The sequence below is a fragment of the Symphalangus syndactylus genome, chromosome X (genome assembly GCF_028878055.3).
Source record: "Symphalangus syndactylus isolate Jambi chromosome X, NHGRI_mSymSyn1-v2.1_pri, whole genome shotgun sequence".
Taxonomy (NCBI): Eukaryota; Metazoa; Chordata; class Mammalia; order Primates; family Hylobatidae; genus Symphalangus; species Symphalangus syndactylus.
Window position 1 is genome coordinate 102,479,636 of NC_072447.2, and position 19,535 is coordinate 102,499,170.

A 19,535-nucleotide genomic window follows, 5' to 3' on the forward strand; every position below is an offset into this window, starting at 1 on the left:
TACAGTCTAATGTTTATTTTTATGTTATGGCAGGTACACTTGAATTTTCAAAATTTAAAACATATAAAAAGTGGTTAAGGACTAACATTTGTATCAATAGTTGATAAATCTCTAAGATTGTTTATTATATAGCAGAGTACAATGGTTGTGCTAATGCCAACAGGGCACCATGAAATTTAGTCTAAAAATATCACTAGGCTTTATACAAGCAACAATGTATGCTGCTGATTTTAGAATTTCAGGACATGATCTGCTTCTAATACTAAGCAGTCTTTTACTATTTTTAATGTTGTGCATTTTTATGGTATTTAATTTGGGAAACGTTTTAAAATATGGACCTATAATGCAAAGGTATTACATGCAGTACCTTTCTGGGTTTGATGCTGTTGTCCTCAATGAACTCATGCAGAACCTTTCTGTTTGCTGGGAAGATGACTCAATCATCATGTCCTCTGTTGTTAACACTATGACCTTTGTAAGTGTAAAATAAGTCGAAGATAGGGGAGTATTTGATTTTATATAAATGAGATTAGATTGGTTTAGGTTACAGGCATATACTAGTGTCTCTAAGGCTTCACTTGGCCTTTCAGATCACAGAGAACTTGGAAACAAGATGAATACAATATTTTTTTCATACCAAAAATAGATTCTTTGGTGGAAATGTTGCTTAAAACATCAAAGCTCTACATATTTTGTTTTTATAGTCATGCTCTCGAGAAGATGCTTTAACAGTGTTTGGAGTTACTTTCTCAGTCAAGATACTGAACTGCATTTTCACTACATTGCACTCATTTTATCAGTTGCATTCATGAACTGTGTGCAGCAGGGTTACATCATATTGGAGAATGTAGTCTTCCCTTATGTAATATATTTCTAGATGAAAAGGCAAAATGAGCTTGAAATATCATCACAGATATTTGCACAGAACAGTGTACTCTTAGTGACCAGTTGCCGCCCAAGTATTATGCCAAAACCACCAGTCAAGCAGTGAATAAGAAATCAACAAAGCAAAACAAAACAAAACAAAACAAAACAAAACAAAACAGACTAGTAAGAAAGGGTAACCTGAAAGGGAGAAACCAGGCATTAAGAACATGAAGAAAAACAGGCTGGTTGTGACCAAACTTGACAAATTGCACACCGCACTTTCTAAATTGTGTCTCAAACACGATGGTATGGAAACATACCTTTACTCCATGAGAATATTTGACTTCCCATCTGGAAATCCTCTTTACTAAGTCAGTTGTTGAGATGATTATGTATAATTGAGCCACACACAAAATGCAAAACCATCAGAGATTCTAACAAGTGTAAGAGCACACATGACCATACTCCAGCCAATGTAAAACTACATGTAGATTGATATTCTAAGAGTATTCAATGATCTTCTTCTTCAACAAACACAACATTTGGGCAGCTATGGAGAGCCAATCATTACGAGTCTATACACAAATTGGTATTTGGAAACTTTGTTAAGATAAGTCAGCTATGATCATATAGCTTATTTCCCTGCAATTAAAGCATTTGTGAAATTACCTACAGAAAATGAATTAACATTCAATGCAGAGAAATATTCTGACATATCAGAAATGAGGTCAGTATTAGAACTGCTAGGCCCATATGGTATGAAGTTCCTAAGTGAAAGCTTTATGTGGCATATTTCATCACAAGTTGCTAAACTTAAGAAATTTGTGGAGAATGTTGATGTGTTAACACAAATGTGGACCAGCTTTGACAAACCAGACCAGATGGCTGCACTCTTTAAAAGATTATCATCTGTTGACAGTCTTTATTTTGAACCTAACACTGTTGTTAGACCCTAGAGATTTAAAGATGGATAAGACAAATTCCCTTTATGTCTTCAAGGAGTTCATGAATTTGAAGCATGAATGAAGACAGGAGTAGAGAGTCAACCTATGAAGAGTTTTATGTCCTAAGTTAATGGAGTTTGAATTTGAACACGTGGTCAAACCAAAACCACCAAATGATTTTCATTAGGGAAGTGACCTATCAGATTTCTGTTAAAGTCACATGGCAGGATAGCAAAGGGGCTGGAGGACAATAAGTTATAAGAAGACAAGGAGTTCACATTTCTTGAGTGCTTACTATGTGCAAGGTATAGTATTAAATGTTTTATATTCATAATTTCCCCTTATCACTACAATAACACTTATTGACAAGCATTATTATCTCCATTTTACAGCTGAGGAAGATAAGGCTTAAAGAGGTTAATTTCCCTACAGTCACAACTGCAGTAAAATATATTATTGGTATCTGAATATGAACTGACTTCAAGGTCCATGCTTTTCTTCTGAGCTATGCTATTAATTAGGAAGCACTGTATCAGTCTAGAAATGAATGATGATGAAGGCCTGAACCAAGATAGTGGCAGTGGAATGAAAGGAAAGGGAAAATGTGAGAAATATTGAAGGGATATAATTGGCAAGAAGACTTGGTTATTGTGCAGATTTGGAAGGGGGAGAGCAAGGAAGAGTGAGGTGTCAGGAACTTCTTTCATGTTTTAACTTGCCTAAATGAGTGGGTGGATGATGATGTTATTAACTTAAATTGAAAAAGAACAAATGGAAATAGCAATGTTGGAGATATAGGACAAAATGGGAATAATTGATGGAATGAAGTGATGGAGGAGATGGGAAACCATTACATCAGTTGCTTTTTCTGTAATGGGAGGAGAGAGGCTAAGATTATGTACGGATATAAATAAGTGTTGAGGAGGAAATAATATTGAGAGATTTTAGACTCAATGACTTCTGCATTATCTCTGAAAAAAGGAAGTGAAAGCCAGAGGCAAAGAAGAGGAAGTGGACTTGAAAAGCATAGCACTAAAAGTTTGAATTAACCACTGTGGGGAATGAAAGAGGGAACAGATCACCATTACCTAATAAAATTACAAAGCATTTTTTTTTCTTCACCATCATATGATACCCCTACTTTATTTTTTTTTCTATTTTTGAAATTAAAGTTATCATAAATCTTAAATGAGATAATTGATATCATTATTCATCCATAGGGTCAGCATTCTTTGTTTTGCAAAGTGGTGGGAACAAAGTACCTTCTCATCAAAAGCATACAAGTTTTGTTTGAACTTTTCTTGTCTGGTTCTAATATAAATGCTACATTGGCCTTGCAAAATAAATTAGGAGGGTTTTGCCTTTGGTATTTTATGGAAGACTTTGAGTAAGACTGAAATAATCTGTTTCTTGGCATTTATCTGGAAACTTGTTAGAGCCTGGTCCTGGTGTTTTCTTCATTGGAAGTTTTTTTTTTAATGTTTTTGTTTTGTTTTGTTTTACTATAAGCCAAATTTATTTAATAGATAGAGGGTTATTCAGGTTTTTGATTTCTCCTTGAGTCACTTCTGATAAATTATATTTTTCTAGGAATTTACTCATTCAAGTTTTCAAATTTATTATAAAAATTGTGCACTATCTGTTTAATATCAACATCTACAGTTATCCTCTTTTCACTCCTAATATTGTTGCCCTTTCTCTCTCTCTTTTTTCCTTGATTAATTCCATTAGAAATTTTTCATTTAAAAAAATTTTCAAAGAACTTATGTCTTCGTTGGTCTTATATGTACATTTGTTTTCTAATTCCTTAAATACTATTCTTCATTTTCCTTTGATTTAGTTATTATTTTTGAAGTTTTTGATATGAATAATTTAATTGTTATTTTCAACCTTTATTCTTTCATAATATACCACCTTAAGACTATAAAATGTCTTCCAAATACCACTTTAAGTGAATCCTGTGTGTTTGAATGCCTAATGTTGTTGTGATCATTTAGTTGTATTTTCTCATTTTCATTATAAAGTCTTCGTTGACCTATGAGCTGTTTAGAATTTGTTTGTCTTTAGTTGCTGATAAATGAGTTTTTCTTGTTATTTTTCACTTACTTATGGAATAGTCAAAGAATTTTGTTCATATGATAACATTCCTTTCAAATTTGTTGAAGCTATCCTCACAGTCTCGCTTGTGGTTAATTTTCTTAAATGAGACTTGTACACTTATAAAAAATGTATAGTGTACACTTGTTGGGTACAATATCCTATTTATGTCCATGAGATCAAGCTTGTGAATTGTATGATTCAAATCTTCCACATCCCACTAATTTTTAATATATTCAAATTGTCAATTACTGAAAGGCTCATTTTGAAAGCCCTCATAATGATGATATATTATTCAACTTCTCTCTGTAAATCTGTTATTGTTTTAAGTTTTGGGAGCTATCTTACCTGATTAAAAGAAGTTTAGAATTGCTTTATTTTTCTGGAAAATTGAACCTTTGTTATTATGTAGAGATCATCTTTGTCTTTAGTACAAGGTTTTGTTTGTTTGTTTGTTTTTAATTAAAGTCTGTTTTATCTGGTACTAATGTATCTATAGCCACTTTATTTGAGTTACAACTGCATAGTACAATGTTTTCATCTATTAACATTAATATTTATGTATACTCTATTAAAAGGTGTATAAATGGATATTTTTAAGAGCCCATGTAACAATCTTTGTCTTTTAGCTTGAGAGTTTAGTCCATTTACATTTACAGTGCCTACTGAGTAATTGAATGTATATAAATTATCTTATGTATTCTCTATTTGTACTATTTTTTCTATTTCCTTTGTTTCTTCTTTCTTGTAATATTTTGGATTGATTCATTTAAAAAATTAGTGGCTACTTAGTTATTTTAACATGTTTATTTCAACCAAGCAAATTGTAAAATTGTCAGCATTGTTACCCTACACCTGAACTACACGAAGACTTCAGAATGCTTTACTTGTCATTGTCACCCTTCCAATGCTACATAACTGCAGCAATAGTAAAAACACTTGTATTTTCTTTCTTACTTTATTGGAAATGTGTCTGGTGATTCTCTGCTAAAACTTGTGATACCCTTTATCAAACTATAAAAGTATCTTTGTATTCAAATAATCTAATTTTTATCACATACTTTTTTGTTTCATTGAAATAGTAATGACTGCATGGACTGTTGAGAAAGGCTCTGAGGCTGACTCTGGGCCTAGTTAGAAAAAGTGGAATACCTGACTATTGTGGTCTGCCATGGGCATTTGGGGGACAGAATGGCAGCATGTGTGCTATGTCACCTTGGAAAGCATAAGTGACAAAGTGAAATGTAACATAGAGAAAGCATGGCTTGATTTTGGATGGGTAAGAGAGCAAAGATATGTGCAGAGTAGTAGGCCCTTTGGGGAGAACAAGAGAAATAGCCTTGTGGGCATCCTCAACAGCTACGAGATTAACAAAGATACTAGATCATAGGGAAAGTAGGTAATGGGCAAGGTAGGCAATTTTCAAAGACAAATTATTTGTATTTGATTTTTTTCTTATGGCTACCCTTAGAAGGAAAAAATAAGCTGCACTTTTCTCTTGTGGCATCTCCTACACCCCTTTCTCTCTCTACTCCTTAACAAGGAAATCAGCAAATCACCTGCCACTTCATATTATCTGTTTTATTGCTCCCTTCCATTAGTGTGGATGCTAGACACTTGGATGTGGTGCATATTAGAAGTAATACAGAAGGATATTACATACACGCTAGTCAGCAGCCAAAATCACAATCTTATTTGCTAGTGAATTTGCAAATAACCAGTCTTTCAGGTACTTCTCTAATTTTCACCAAATGTTGCACTTTTGAAAGCTTCATTAATCCAGCCCCATTAGGATGGGTAGGGTGAATGAGTTTACGGCTGTAGAAGGTGAAGTAGCAGAATTTGCAGCTCTTAAGAACATTGCTACCATTCATTTATGATAATGGTGTCTAAGTGGCATTAAAACTCCCCTACAAAATATTATTTGGAGTAAAAGAGCACCAAATACATGGTGAATTTGATAATAGAATACTTAAAACCCAACACATGCTTATTTACTGAAATTAATGGCTCTGAAATGACAAGCATGTGATTTAGTCTTCGAATCATGGTATGCATAGCTCTAGCATTGCAGGCAAGGGAGAAGCTAAAAGCAAATAAGTGACATTCCAGAGGGAAAGAAACCATATGTATTCAAAGGAGAAATATGATTGAAAAAGTCATTAGTACTGTAAGGAATTTTCAGCCATAGTTGACCTTTTCCTGAAATGAGAATGCTTTATTTTATGGTGAGAAATATTCCGTTTAGAAAAAGCAAACATTGGTGTTTGGGGAAGAATATTTCGGGTAGCCACTTTGAGTCAAGATGAGGTTTGATGATCCAGAACCATAACCCGTGGGCTTGGATTTTTGTTTATGATCAATAGATACAACATCAAATAGATGTTCCTTGCAAATATCTTATCATTTTTGTCCTTCATTTTCATTTCATTTTGTCCTTCCTTTGATTCACCGTTTGTCTTCAGTTTTGTCTGCCCTGCTGCTAGAAATGACTGCTGGGGAAATAAAGCATGAAATAGGTAACCTCATGTGGGCCAAGAATTTTTCTTTTCCTTGATAGGTCCATTTTTATATATCAATTTGTACAGGTGCATCTTGTGACCAAAGGCTAAAAGAGTAGTACACACTATCTAGAGCAATAGATTTTTATGAAGGGAGCATTTTGCATACAAACCAATACAACTGGCAGATTTAATCAAGTTTTCTGTGTGATTAGGCTTTGAAAGCTGTAACCGGTTCTGATAGTAAAGAAGTACTGTTTGGAAACAAATTACTACTCTTGTCTTTATGACATGTATCAATTTACACACAAGCTGCATAAATCACTTTTTATATTTTTCTGTAATGGAAAAATACTGCAGGGCATTTTAATAACCAATAAATTATATGTTTAATGAACCAGACCAAAATATAAATGGTATGAGTCAAACACCCCTAAGAGTGAGGACTGGATATTGACTTGATAGAAATTCCGGTCACATAGACTATAGGCTATTAGATCCACCACAATTCAAGAGAGTCAGTGCTTATACTTCATCTATGATCATCCACGTGAAAATTCTTCCTGGGACTTTATAGCTTATTTTCATACCTCACCTATCTACTGCTTATATTATGCTCCAGAGAAATCAGGAGTGAAAATAGACAGTTTTACCTTTAACCTTTTATAAGTATTACTCCAATAATTTATACAGTAACTCTATTGGGCCTGGTGAATTAGTAGAGAAAGCTTTTCTGAATCACTTATGTAAAGCAACTACACACATTTGACATCACATTTGAAACATGTCAGAGTCCACTGATAAAGGGATGTAGTCATAGAACCAACAAAATACCCTCTTAGTTTTCAGACATATGAATGGAGACCCTAACAAGGTGAGAGAAATTGGATGAGAGAAACACATGAAACTTGAGTTGCTGCAATAGGAGTTTCCAAGTAAATATGGGATACTTCATTGCTTCCTAATCTTCTCGTATTTAGGATCACATATGTCCATGCATTAAAACAACAGAGAAGTAAGTATATGTTACCTAACATGTATTGATGTTATTTCTGTTTCTTATTAAAGAACAGTGAGGAGGTATAGTTTTAAAGAAAACTGGGTGGGAAGACAAAGGACATGGGGTTTGCAAACCCCTAATGAAGGTGCCATTAACTAACTAGCTGTAAAATTCTGGCCAAATCACTTCTCTTGAGCTTCCATTTTCTCATGTATAAAATGAGGGAGTCAGATAAGATGATAACTAAGTTTTTTTTTTCTTATCTATTTGGTATTGTTAAAGGCCTCAGAGTTCGCATATGAAATTTGGTAAAGTTATATCCTGTTGTATAAAATAGTCATATTACTGAAACATTGTGTATTTTAATTTCTTTCTTTACTTTGTGGGGAGGGAGCCAACTGTATTCTGAGCACAATGGAGAATACTGTTACTTAAAGGAAACCTGTGATGATTGTTTTTAGTATATGTGCTGTGGAAGCCAGCACTCTGTGATGATTCTTTGTAAAGCAAATAAACCTTTGTAATGCAAATGTTCATATTCTAATGGTTCTATTTTCAAGTTTCCATTTTAATATATCAAGCTTGTTTGCTCCAAAGTACAACTAAACTTTACATATTCATGAAAATTCACATCTATATATATATTTTATCATTTTTAGCCTAGAGGAAAAATTTTCTCCCTCTTCTGCATTCTTAAATATTTACTGACAGTGCCACTTATTTAGCTATATGCTCTAAAAATAATTGTCATGTATTGGTTGGGAACTCAGTCTCTGGAGTCAGACAGCCTGGGTTTTAAGTCTGGTTCTGTTGCTTACTAGCTGGGCAGCTTTGACCAAAATGCTCTCTGTTACCAAGCCTCAGTTTCCTCATCTGTAAAAATAACATAACAGGAGTAGGGCTGGCAAGATGGCCGATAAGAACAGCTCTGGTCTGCAGCTTCCAGCGAGATCAATGGAGAAGATGGGTGATTTATGCATTTCCAACTGAGGTACCGGGATCATCTCATTGGGTCTGGTTAGACAGTGGGTGCAGCCCGGGGAGAGCAAGCCGAAGGAGGGTGGGGCATTGCCTCACCTGGGAAGCACAAGGGGTCAGGGAACTCCCTTCCCTAGCCAATGGAAGCCATGAGGGACTGTGCCATGAGGAATGGTGCAATCCAGCCCAGATATTATGCTTTTGCCACGGTCTTCACAACCCACAGACCAGGAGATTCCCTCTGGTGGCTATACCCCCAGGGCTCTGGGTTTGAAGCACAAAACTGAGTGACCATTTGGGCAGACACCGAACTAACTGCAGGAGTTTTTTTTCATACCCCAGTGGTGCTTGGAACACCAATGAGACAGAATCATTTACTCCCCTGGAAAGGGGGCTGAAGCCAGGGAGCCAAGTGGTCTAGCGCAGCGGATCCCACCCCTATGGAGTCCAGCAAGCTAGGATCCACTGGCTTGAAATTCTTGCTGCCAGCATTGCAGTCTAAAGATGACCTGGGATGCTTGAGCGTGGTGGGGTGAGGGCCGTCCGCCATTACTGAGGCTTGCATAGGCGGTTTTCCCCTCATAGTGTAAACAGAGCCGCCTTGAAGTTCACACTGGGCTCAGCCCACCGCAGCTTGGCAAAGCCACTGTAGCCTCTCTAGATTCCTCCTCTCTGGGCAGGGCATCTCTGAAAGAAAGGCAGCAGCCGCAGTCAGGGGTTTATAGATAAAACTCCCATCTCCCTGGGACAGAGCACATGGGGGAAGAGGTGGCTGTGGGCGCAGCTTCAGCAGACCTAAATGCTCCTGCCTGCTGGTTCTGACGAGAGAAGCAGATCTCCCAGCACAGTGCTCAAGCTCTGCTAAGGGACAGACTGCTTCCTCAAGTGGGTCCCTGACCCCTGTGCTTCCTGACTGGGAGACAATTTCCAGCAGGGTTGGACAGACACCTCATACAGGACAGTGTCAGCTGGCATCTGGTGGGTACCCCTCTGGGATGAAGCTTCCAGATGAAGGAACAGGCAGTAATCTTTGCTGTTCTGCAGCCTCTGCTGGTGATACCCAGGCAAACAGGGTTTGGAGTGGACCTCCAGCAAACTCTAGCAGACCAGCAGCAGAGGGGCCTGACTGTTAGAAGGAAAACTAACAAACAGAAAGAAATTGCATCAGCATCAACAAAAAGGACATCCACACAGAAACCACATCCAAAGGTCACCAACATGAAAGATCAAAGGTAGAAAAATCCACGGAGATGAGGAAAAACCAGCATAAAAATGCTGGAAATTCCAAAAACCAGAGCACCTCTTTTCCAAAGGATAACAACTCCTCGCTAGTAAGGGAACAAAACTGGATGGAGAAGGAGTTTAACAAACTGACAGAAGTACACTTCAGAAGGTGGGTAATAACAAACTCCTCTGAGCTAAAGGAGCACGTTGTAACTCAATGCAAGGAAGCTAAGAACCTAGAAAAAAGTTTAGAGGAATTGCTAACTAGAATAACCAGTTTAGAGAATATAAATGACCTGATGGAGCTGAAAAACACAGCATGAGAACTTCATGAAGCATACAAAAGTCTCAATAGCCAAATCAGTCAAGCAGAAGAAAGGATATCAGAGATAGAAAATCAACTTAATGAAATAATGCATGAAGAGAAGATTGGAGAAAAAATGAATGAAAAGGAATGAACAAAGCCTCCAAGAAATATGGGACTATGTGAAAAGACCAAACCTATGTTTTATTGGTGTACCTGAATAATGACAGGGAGAATGGAACAAAGTTGGAAAACACTCTTCAGGATATTATCCAGGAGAACTTCCCCAACCTAGCAAGATAGGCCAACATTCAAATTTAGGAAATACAGAGAACACTACAAAGATACTCTTCAAGAAGAGCAATCCCAAGACATATAATTGTCAGATTCACCAAGGTTGAAATGAAGGAAAAAATGTTAAGGGCAGCCAGAGAGAAAGCTCGGGTTACCCACAAAGGGAAACTCATCAGACTAACAGGAGATCTTTCTGCAGAAACCCTACAAGCCAGAAGGGAGTGGGGGCCAATATTCAACACTCCTTTTTTTCTTGTTGTTGTTTTTTTTTGAGTCAGAGTCTCGCTCTGTTGCCCAGGCTGGAGTGCAGTGGCATTATCTTGGCTCAATGCAAGCTCAACCTCCCAGGTTCACGCCATTCTCCTGCCTCAGCCTCCCGAGTAGCTGGGACTACAGGTGCCCACCACCACGCCTGGATCATTTTTTGTATTTTTTTAGTAGAGACGGGGTTTCACCATGTTAGCCAGGATGGTCTCGATATCCTGAACTCAAGATCCACCCGCCTCGGCCTGCTAAACTGCTGGGATTACAGGTCAACATTCTTAAAGAAAAGAATTTTCAACCCAGAATTTCATATCCAGCCAAACTATGCTTCATAAGTGAAGGAGAAATCAAATCCTTTACAGACAAGCAAATGTTGAGAGATTTTGTCACCACCAGGCCTGCCTTACAAGAGCTCCTAAAGGAAGCACCAAATATGGAAAGGAAAAACCAGTGTCAGCCACTGCAAAAACATACAAAATTGTAAAGACCATCAACACTATGAAGAAACTATGTCAACTAATGGGCAAAATAACCAGCTAGCACCATAATGACAGGATCAAACTCACACATAACAATATTAAACTTAAATGTATATGGGGTAAATGCCCCAATTAAAAGACACAGACAGGCAAATTGAATAAAGAGTCAAGACTCATCAGTGTGCTGTATTCAGGAGACCCATCTGATGTGCAAAGACACACAGAGACTCAAAATAAAGGGATGGAGGAATATTTACCAAGCAAACGGAAAGCAAAAAAAGCAGGGGTTGCAATCCTAGTCTCTGATAAAACAGACTTTAAAACAACAAAGATCAAAAAAGACAAATAAGGGCATTACATAATGGTAAAGGGATCAATGCAACAAGAAGAGCTAACTATCCTAAATATATATGCACTCAATACAGGAGCACCCAGATTCATAAAGCAAGTCCTTAGGAACATACAAAGAGACTTAGACTCCCACACAATAATAGTGGGAGACTTTAACACCCCACTGTCAATATTAGACAGATCAATGAGAGAGAAGGTTAACAAGGATATCCAGGACTGGAACTCAGCTCTGGACCAAGAGGACCTAATAGACATCTACAGAACTCTCCACCCCAAATCAACAGAATATACATTCTTCTCAGCACCACGTCACACTTATTCTAAAAATGACCACATAATTCGAAGTTAAACACTCCTCAGCAAATGCAAAAGAATGGAAGTCATAACAAACAGTCTCTCAGACCACAATGCAATCAAATTAGAACTCAGGATTAAGAGACTCACTCAAAGCTGCATAACTACATGGAAACTGAACAACTTGTGCCTGTATGACTACTGGGTAAATAAAGAAATTAAGGCAGAAGTAAATAAGTTCTTTAAAACCAATGAGAACAAAGATACAACGTATCAGAATCTCTGAGACACAGCTAAAGAAGTGTTTAGAGGGAAATTAATAGTACTAAATGTCCACAGGAGAAAGCAAGAAAGATCTAAAATTGACAGCCTAACATCACAATTAAAAGACCTAGAGAAGCAAGAGCAAACAAATTCAAAAGCTAGCAGAAGACAAGAAATAACTAAGATCAGAGCAGAACTAAAGGAGATACAGATGCAAGAAGCCCTTCAAAAAATCAATGAATCCAGGAGCTGGTTTTTTGAAAAGATCAATGAAATTGATAGACTGCTAGCAAGACTAATAAAGAAGAAAAGAGAGAAGACTCAAATAGATGCTATAAAAAATGATAAAGGGGATATCACCACTGATCCCACAGAAATACAAACTACCATCAGAGAATACTGTAAATATGCAAATAAACTAGAAAATCTAGAGGAAACAGATAAATTCCGGGACACATACACCCTCCCAAGATTAAACCAGGAAGAAGCTAAATCCCTGAATAGACCAATAACAAGTTCTGAAATTGAGGCAGTAATTAATAGCCTACCAACCAAAAAAAGCCCCAGACCAGACGGATTCACAGCCAAATTCTACCACAGGTACAAAGAGGAGCTGGTACCACTCCTTCTGAAACTATTCCAAACAATAGAAAAAGAGGGACTTCTCCCTAACTCATTTTATGAGGCCAGCATCATCCTGATACCAAAACCTGGCAGAGACACAACAAAAACAGAAAATTTCAGGCCAATATCCCTGATGAACATCAATGCAAAAATCATCAATAAAATACTGGCAATCCAATTCCAGCAGTATATCAAAAAGCTTATCCACTACGATCAAGTTGGCTTCATCTGTGGGATGCAAGTCTGGTTCAACATATGCAAATCAACAAACATAACCCATCACATAAACAGAACCAGTGACAAAAACCACATGATTACCTCAATAGATGCAGAAAAGACCTTCAACAAAATTCAACAGCTCTTCATGCTAAAAACTCTCAATAAACTAGGTATTGATGGAACGTATCTCAAAATAATAAGAGCTCTTTATGACAATCCCACAGCCAATATCATACTGAACGGGCAAAAGCTGAAGGCATTCCCTTTGAAAACTGGCACAAGACAAGGATGCCCTCTCTCACCACTTCTATTCAACATAGTGTTGGAAGTTCTAGCCAGGGCAATCAGGCAAGAGAAAGAAATAAAGGGTATTCAAATAGGAAGAGAGGAAGTCAAATTGCCTCTGTTTGTAGATTACATGATTGTATATTTAGAAAACCCCATTGTCTCAGCCCCAAATCTCCTTAACCTGATAAGCAACTTCAGCAAAGTTTCAGGATACAAAATCAATGTGCAAAAATCACAAGCATTCCTATACACAAATAAACGAGAAACAGAGAGCCAAATCATGAGTTAACTCCCATTCAAATTGCTATAAGGAGAATAAAATACCTCAGAATACAACTTACAAGGGATGTGAAGGACCTCTTCAAGAGGAACTACAAACCACTATTCAACAAAATAAGAGAGGGCACAAACAAGTGGAAAAACATTCCATGCTCATGGATTGGAAGAATCAATATTGTGAAAATGGCCATATTGCCCAAAGTAATTTATAGATTCAATGCTATCCCCATCAAGCTACCATTGACTTTCTTCACAGAATTGGAAAAAAAATTCGTATAGAAACAAAAAAGAGCCCATATAGCCAAGACTGGAATAAGCCAAGACTGGACTTGACTAAGCAAGACTAAGCAAAAAGAACAAAACTGGAGGCATTATGCTACCTGACTTCAAACTATACTATGAGGCTACAGTAACCAAAACAGCATGGTACTGGTACCAAAACAGATATATAGACCAATGGAACAGAACAGAGGCCTCAGAAATAACACCACACAGGTAAACCATCTGATCTTTAACAAACCTGACAAAAACAAGCAATGGGGAAAGGATTTCCTATTTAATAAATGCTGTTGGGAAAACTGGCTAGCCACAAGCAGAAAACTGAAACTGGACCCCTTCCTTACATCGTATACAAAAATTAACTCAAGATGGATTAAGGACTTAAACGTAAGTCCTAAAACCATAACAACTCTAGAAGAAAACCTAGGTAATACCATTCAGGACATAGGCATGGACAAAGACTTCATGACTAAAATACCAAAAGCAATGGCAACAAAAGCCAAAATTGACAAATGGGATCTAATCAAATTGAAGAGCTTCTGCACAGCAAAAGAAACTATCATCAGAGTGAACAGACAACCTTCAGAATGGGAGAAAATTTTTGCAATCTATCCATCTGTCAAAGGGCTAATATCCAAATCTGCAAAGAACTTAAACAGATTTACAAGAAAAAAAAACCCTATTAAAAAGTGGGCAAAGGATATGAACAGACACTTCTCAAAAGAAGACATTTATGCAGCCAACAGACATATAAAAAAAAGCTCATCATCACTGGTCATTAGAGAAATGCAAATCCAAACCACAATGAGATACCATCTCACGCCAGTTAGAATGGCGATCATTAAAAAGTCAGGAAACAGAGTTGAGTCCAAGATGGCCGAGTAGGAAGAGTTCCAGTCTGCAGCTCCCAGCATGATCGGCACAGAAGATGGGTGATTTCTGTATTTCCAAATGAGGTACCTGGTTCATCTCATTGGGACTGATTGGACAGTGGGTGCAGCTCACAGAGGGCGAGCCAAAGCAGGGTGGGGCATTGTCTCACCCAGGAAGCACAACGGGTCAGAGTATTTCCCTTTCCTAGCCAAGGGAAGCCGTGACAGAGTACCTGGAAAATCGGGACACTCCCGCCCAAATACCGTGCTTCTCCAAAGGTCTTAGCAACCGGCAGACAAGGTGATTCTCTCCCATGCCTGGCTCGGCAGCTCCCACGCCCATGGATCCTTGCTCATTGCTAGTGCAGCAGTCTGAGATCAATCTGCGAGATGGCAACCTGGCTAGGGGGAGGGGCGTCTGCCATTGCTGAGGCTTGAGTAGGTAAACAAAGCAGTTGGAAAGCTTGAACTGGGCAGAGCCCACCACAGCTCAACAAGGCCTACTGGCTTGAGACTCTACCTCTGTGGGTAGGCATAACTGAACAAAAGGCAGCAGACAACTTCTGCAGACTTAAATGTCCCTGTCTGACAGCTCTGAAGAGAGCAGTGGCTCTCCCAGCACAGCATTTGAGCTCTGAGAATGGACAGACTGCCTCCCCAAGTGGGTCCCTGACCCCCATGTAGCCTAACTGGGAGACATCTCCCAGTAGGGGCTGACTGACACCTCATATAGGTGGCTGCCCCTCTGGAATGAAGCTTCCAGAGGAAGGATCAGGCAGCAATATTTGCTGTTTGCAATATTTGCTTTTCTGCAGCCTCTGTTGGTGATACCCAGGCAAACAAGGTCTGGAGTGGAACTCCAGCAAACTCCAACAGACCTGTAGCTGAGGGACCTCGCTGTTAGAAGGAAAACTAACAAACAGAATGGAATAGCATCAACATCAACAAAAAGGTCATCTATACCAAAACCCCATCTGTAGGTCACCAACATCAAAGACCAAAGGTAGATAAAACCACAAAGATGGGGAGAAATGAGAGCAGAAAAACTGGAAATTCTAAAAATCAGAGTACCTCTTCTCTTCCAAAGGATTGCAGCTCCTCGCCAGCAATGGAACAAAGCTGGATGGAGAATGACTTTGACGAGTTGACAGAAGTAGGCTTCAGAAGATCGGTAATAACAAACTTCTCTGAGCTAAAGGAGGATGTTCGAACCCATTACAAGGAAGCTAAAAACCTTGAAAAAAGATTAGATGAATGGCTAACTAGAATAAACAGTGTAGAGAAGACATTAAATGACCTGATGGAGCTGAAAACCATGGCATGAGAACTTCATGACGCATACACTTCATGACGCATACACAAGCTTCAATAGCCAGTATGATGAAGTGGAAGAAAGGGTATCAGTGACTGAAGGTCAAATTATTGAAATAAAGAGAGAAAACAAGGTTAGAGAAAAAAGAGTGAAAAGAACTGAACAAAGCCTCCAAGAAATATAGGACTATGTGAAAAGACCAAATCTACGTCTGATTGGTGTACCTGAAACTGATGGGGAGAATGGAACCAAGTTGGAAAGCACTCTTCAGGATATTATCCGGAACTTCCCCAACCTAGCAAGACAGGTCAACATTCAAATTCAGGAAATACAGAGAACACCACAAAGATACTCCTCGAGAAGAGCAACCCCAAGACACATAATTGTCAGATTCACCAAGGTTGAAATGAAAGAAAAAGTGTTAAAGGCAGCCAGAGAGAAAGGCTGAGTTACCCACAAAGGGAAGTCCATCAGACTAACAGCAGATCTTTCTGCAGAAACCCTACAAGCCAGAAGAGAGTGGGGGCCAATATTCAACATTCTTAAAGAAAAGAATTTTCGACCCAGAATTTCATATCCAGCCAAACTAAGCTTCATAAGTGAAGGAGAAATCAAATCCTTTACAGACAAGCAAATGCTGAGAGATTTTGTCACCACCAGGGCTGCCTTACAAGAGCTCCTGAAGGAAGCACTAAGCATGGAAAGAAACAACTGGTAGCAGCCACTGTAAAAACAGGCCAAATTGTAAAGACCATCGATGCTATGAGGAAACTGCATCAATTAATGGGCAAAATAATGAGCGAACATCATAACGACAGGATCAAATTCACACATAACAGTATTAAACTTAAATGTAAATGGGCTAAATGCCCCAATTAAAAGACACATAGTGGCAAATTGGATAAAGAGTCAAGACCCATCAGTGTGCTGTATTCAGGAGACCCATCTCGTGCAAAAATGCACATAGGCTCAAAATAAAGGGATGGAGGAAGATCTACCAAGCAAATGGAAAGCAAAAAAAAAAAAAAAAGCAGGGGTTGCAATCCTAGTCTCTGATAAAACAGACTTTAAACCAACAAAGGTCAAAAGAGACAAAGAAGGTCATTACCTAATGGTAAAGGGATCAATTCAACAAGCAGAGCTAACTACTCTAAATATATATGCAGCCAACACAGGAACACACAGATTCATAAAGCACATCCTTAGAGACCTACAAAGAGACTTAGACTCCCACACAATAGTAATGGGAGACTTTAACACCCCACTGTCAACATTAGACAGATCAACAAGAGAGAAGGTTAACAAGGATATCCAGGACCCGAACTCAGCTCTGCAACAAGTGGACCTAATAGACATCTACAGAACTCTCCACCTCAAATCAATAGAATATGCATTCTTCTCAGTACCACATCGCACTTATTCCAAAATTGACCACATAATTGGAAGTAAAGCACTGCTCAGCAAATGTAAAAGAACAGAAATCACAACAAACAGTCTCTCAGACCACAGTGCAAACAAACTAGAACTCAGGATTAAGAAACTCACTCAAAACCGCTCAACTACATGGAAACTGAACAACTTGCTCCTGAATGACTACTGGGTAAATAACGAAATTAAGGCAGAAATAAAGATGTTGTTTGAAACCAATGAGAAGAAAGACACAATGTATCAGAATCTCTGGGACATATTTAAAGCAGTGTGTAGAGGGAAATTTATAGCACTAAATGCCCACAAGAGAAAGCAGGAAAGATCTAAAATCGACACCCTAATATCACAATTAAAAGAACTAGAAAAGCAAGAGCAAACACATTCAAAAGCTAGCAGAAGGCAAGAAATAACTAAGATCAGAGCAGAACTGAAGGAGATAGAGACACAAAAAACCCTTCAAAAAATCAATGAATCCAGGAGCTGTTTTTTGAAAAGATCAATGAAATTGATAGACTGCTAGCAAGACTAATAAAGAAGAAAAGAGAGAAGACTGAAATAGACACAATAAAAAATGATAAAGGGTATATCACCACCGATCCCACAGAAATACAAACTACCATCAGAGAATACTATAAACACCTCTATGCAAATAAACTAGAAAATCTAGAAGAAATGGATAAATTCCTGGACACATACACCCTCCCAAGACTAAACCAGGAAGAAGTTGAATCTCTGAATAGACCAATAACAGGCTCTGAAATTGAGACAATAATTAATAGCCTACCAACCAAAAAAAGGTCCAGGACCAGACAGAATCACAGCTGAATTCTACCAGAGGTAGAAAGAGGAGCTGGCACCATTTCTTCTGAAACTCTTCCAATCAATAGAAAAAGAGGGAATCCTCCCTAACTCATTTTATGAGGTCAACATCATCCTGATACCAAAGCACAGGAGAGACAAAATAACAAAAGAGAAATTTAGACCAATATCCCTGATGAACATAGATGGGAAAATTCTCAATAAAATGCTGGCAAACCGAATCCAGCAGCATATCAAAAAGCTTATCAACCACAATCAAGTCAGCTTAATCTGTGGCATGCAAGGCAAGTTCAACATATGCAAATCAATAAACATAACCCATCACATAAACAGAACCAATGACAAAAACCACATGATTTTCTCAATAGATGCAGAAAAGGCCTTTGACAAAATTCAACAGCCTTTCATGCTAAAAACTCTCAATAAAGTATTGATGGAACATATCTCAAAATAATAAGAGCTCTTTATAACAATCCCACAGCCAATATCATACTGAATGGGCAAAAACTGGAAGCATTCCCTTTGAAAACCAGCGCAAGACAAGGATGTCCTCTCTCACCACTCCTGTTTAACATAGTGTTGGAAGTTCTGGCCAGGGCAATCAGGCAAGAGAAAGAAATAAAGGGTATTCAATTAGGAAAAGAGGAAGTCAAATTGTCCCTGTTTGCAGATGACATGATTGTATGTTTAGAAAACCCCATTGTCTCAGCCCCAAATCTCCTTAAGCTGATAAGCAACTTCAGCAAAGTTTCAGGATACAAAATCAATGTGCAAAAATCACAAGCATTCCTATACACCATTAACAGACAAACAGAGAGCCAAATCATGAGTGAACTCCCATTCACAATTGCTTCAAAGAGAATAAAATACCTAGGAATCCAACTTACAAGAGATGTGAAGGAGCTCTTCAAGGGGAACTACAAACCACTGCTCAACGATATAAAAGAGGACACAAACAAATTGAAGAATATTCCATGCTCGTGGATAGGAAGTATCAATATCATGAAAATGTCCATACTGCCAAAAGTAATTTATAGATTCAATGCCAACCGCATCAAGCTACCAATGACTTTCTTTACAGATTGAAAACAATACTTTAAAGTTCATATGAAACCAAAAAAGAGCTTGCAATACCAAGATAATCCTAAGCAAAAAGAACAAAGCTGGAGGCATCATGCTACCTGACTTCAAAGTATACTACAAGTCTACAGTAACCAAAACAGCATGGTACTGGTTCCAAAACAGATATATAGCCCAAAAGAACAGAACAGAGGCCTCAGAAATAACACCACACATCTACAACCATCTGATCTTTGACAAACCTGACAAAAAGAAGAAATGGGGAAAGGATTCCCCATTTAATAAATGGTGCTGGGAAAACTGGCTAGCCATATGTAGAAAGCTGAAACTGGATCCCTTCCTTACACTTTATACAAAAATTAACTCGAGATGGATTAAAGACTTAAATGTTAGACCTAAAATCATAAAAACCCTAGAAGAAAACCTATGCAATACCATTCAGGACATAGGCATGGGCAAGGACTTCATGACTAA

General features: G+C 38.1%; 1 pseudogene; it reads left to right on the top strand.

Moving 5' to 3' along the window:
* The first annotated feature begins 214 nt into the window (after positions 1-214).
* LOC129475361 (nck-associated protein 1-like) lies at positions 215-5,788 on the top strand (annotated as a pseudogene).
* The last annotated feature ends 13,747 nt before the right edge of the window (positions 5,789-19,535 follow it).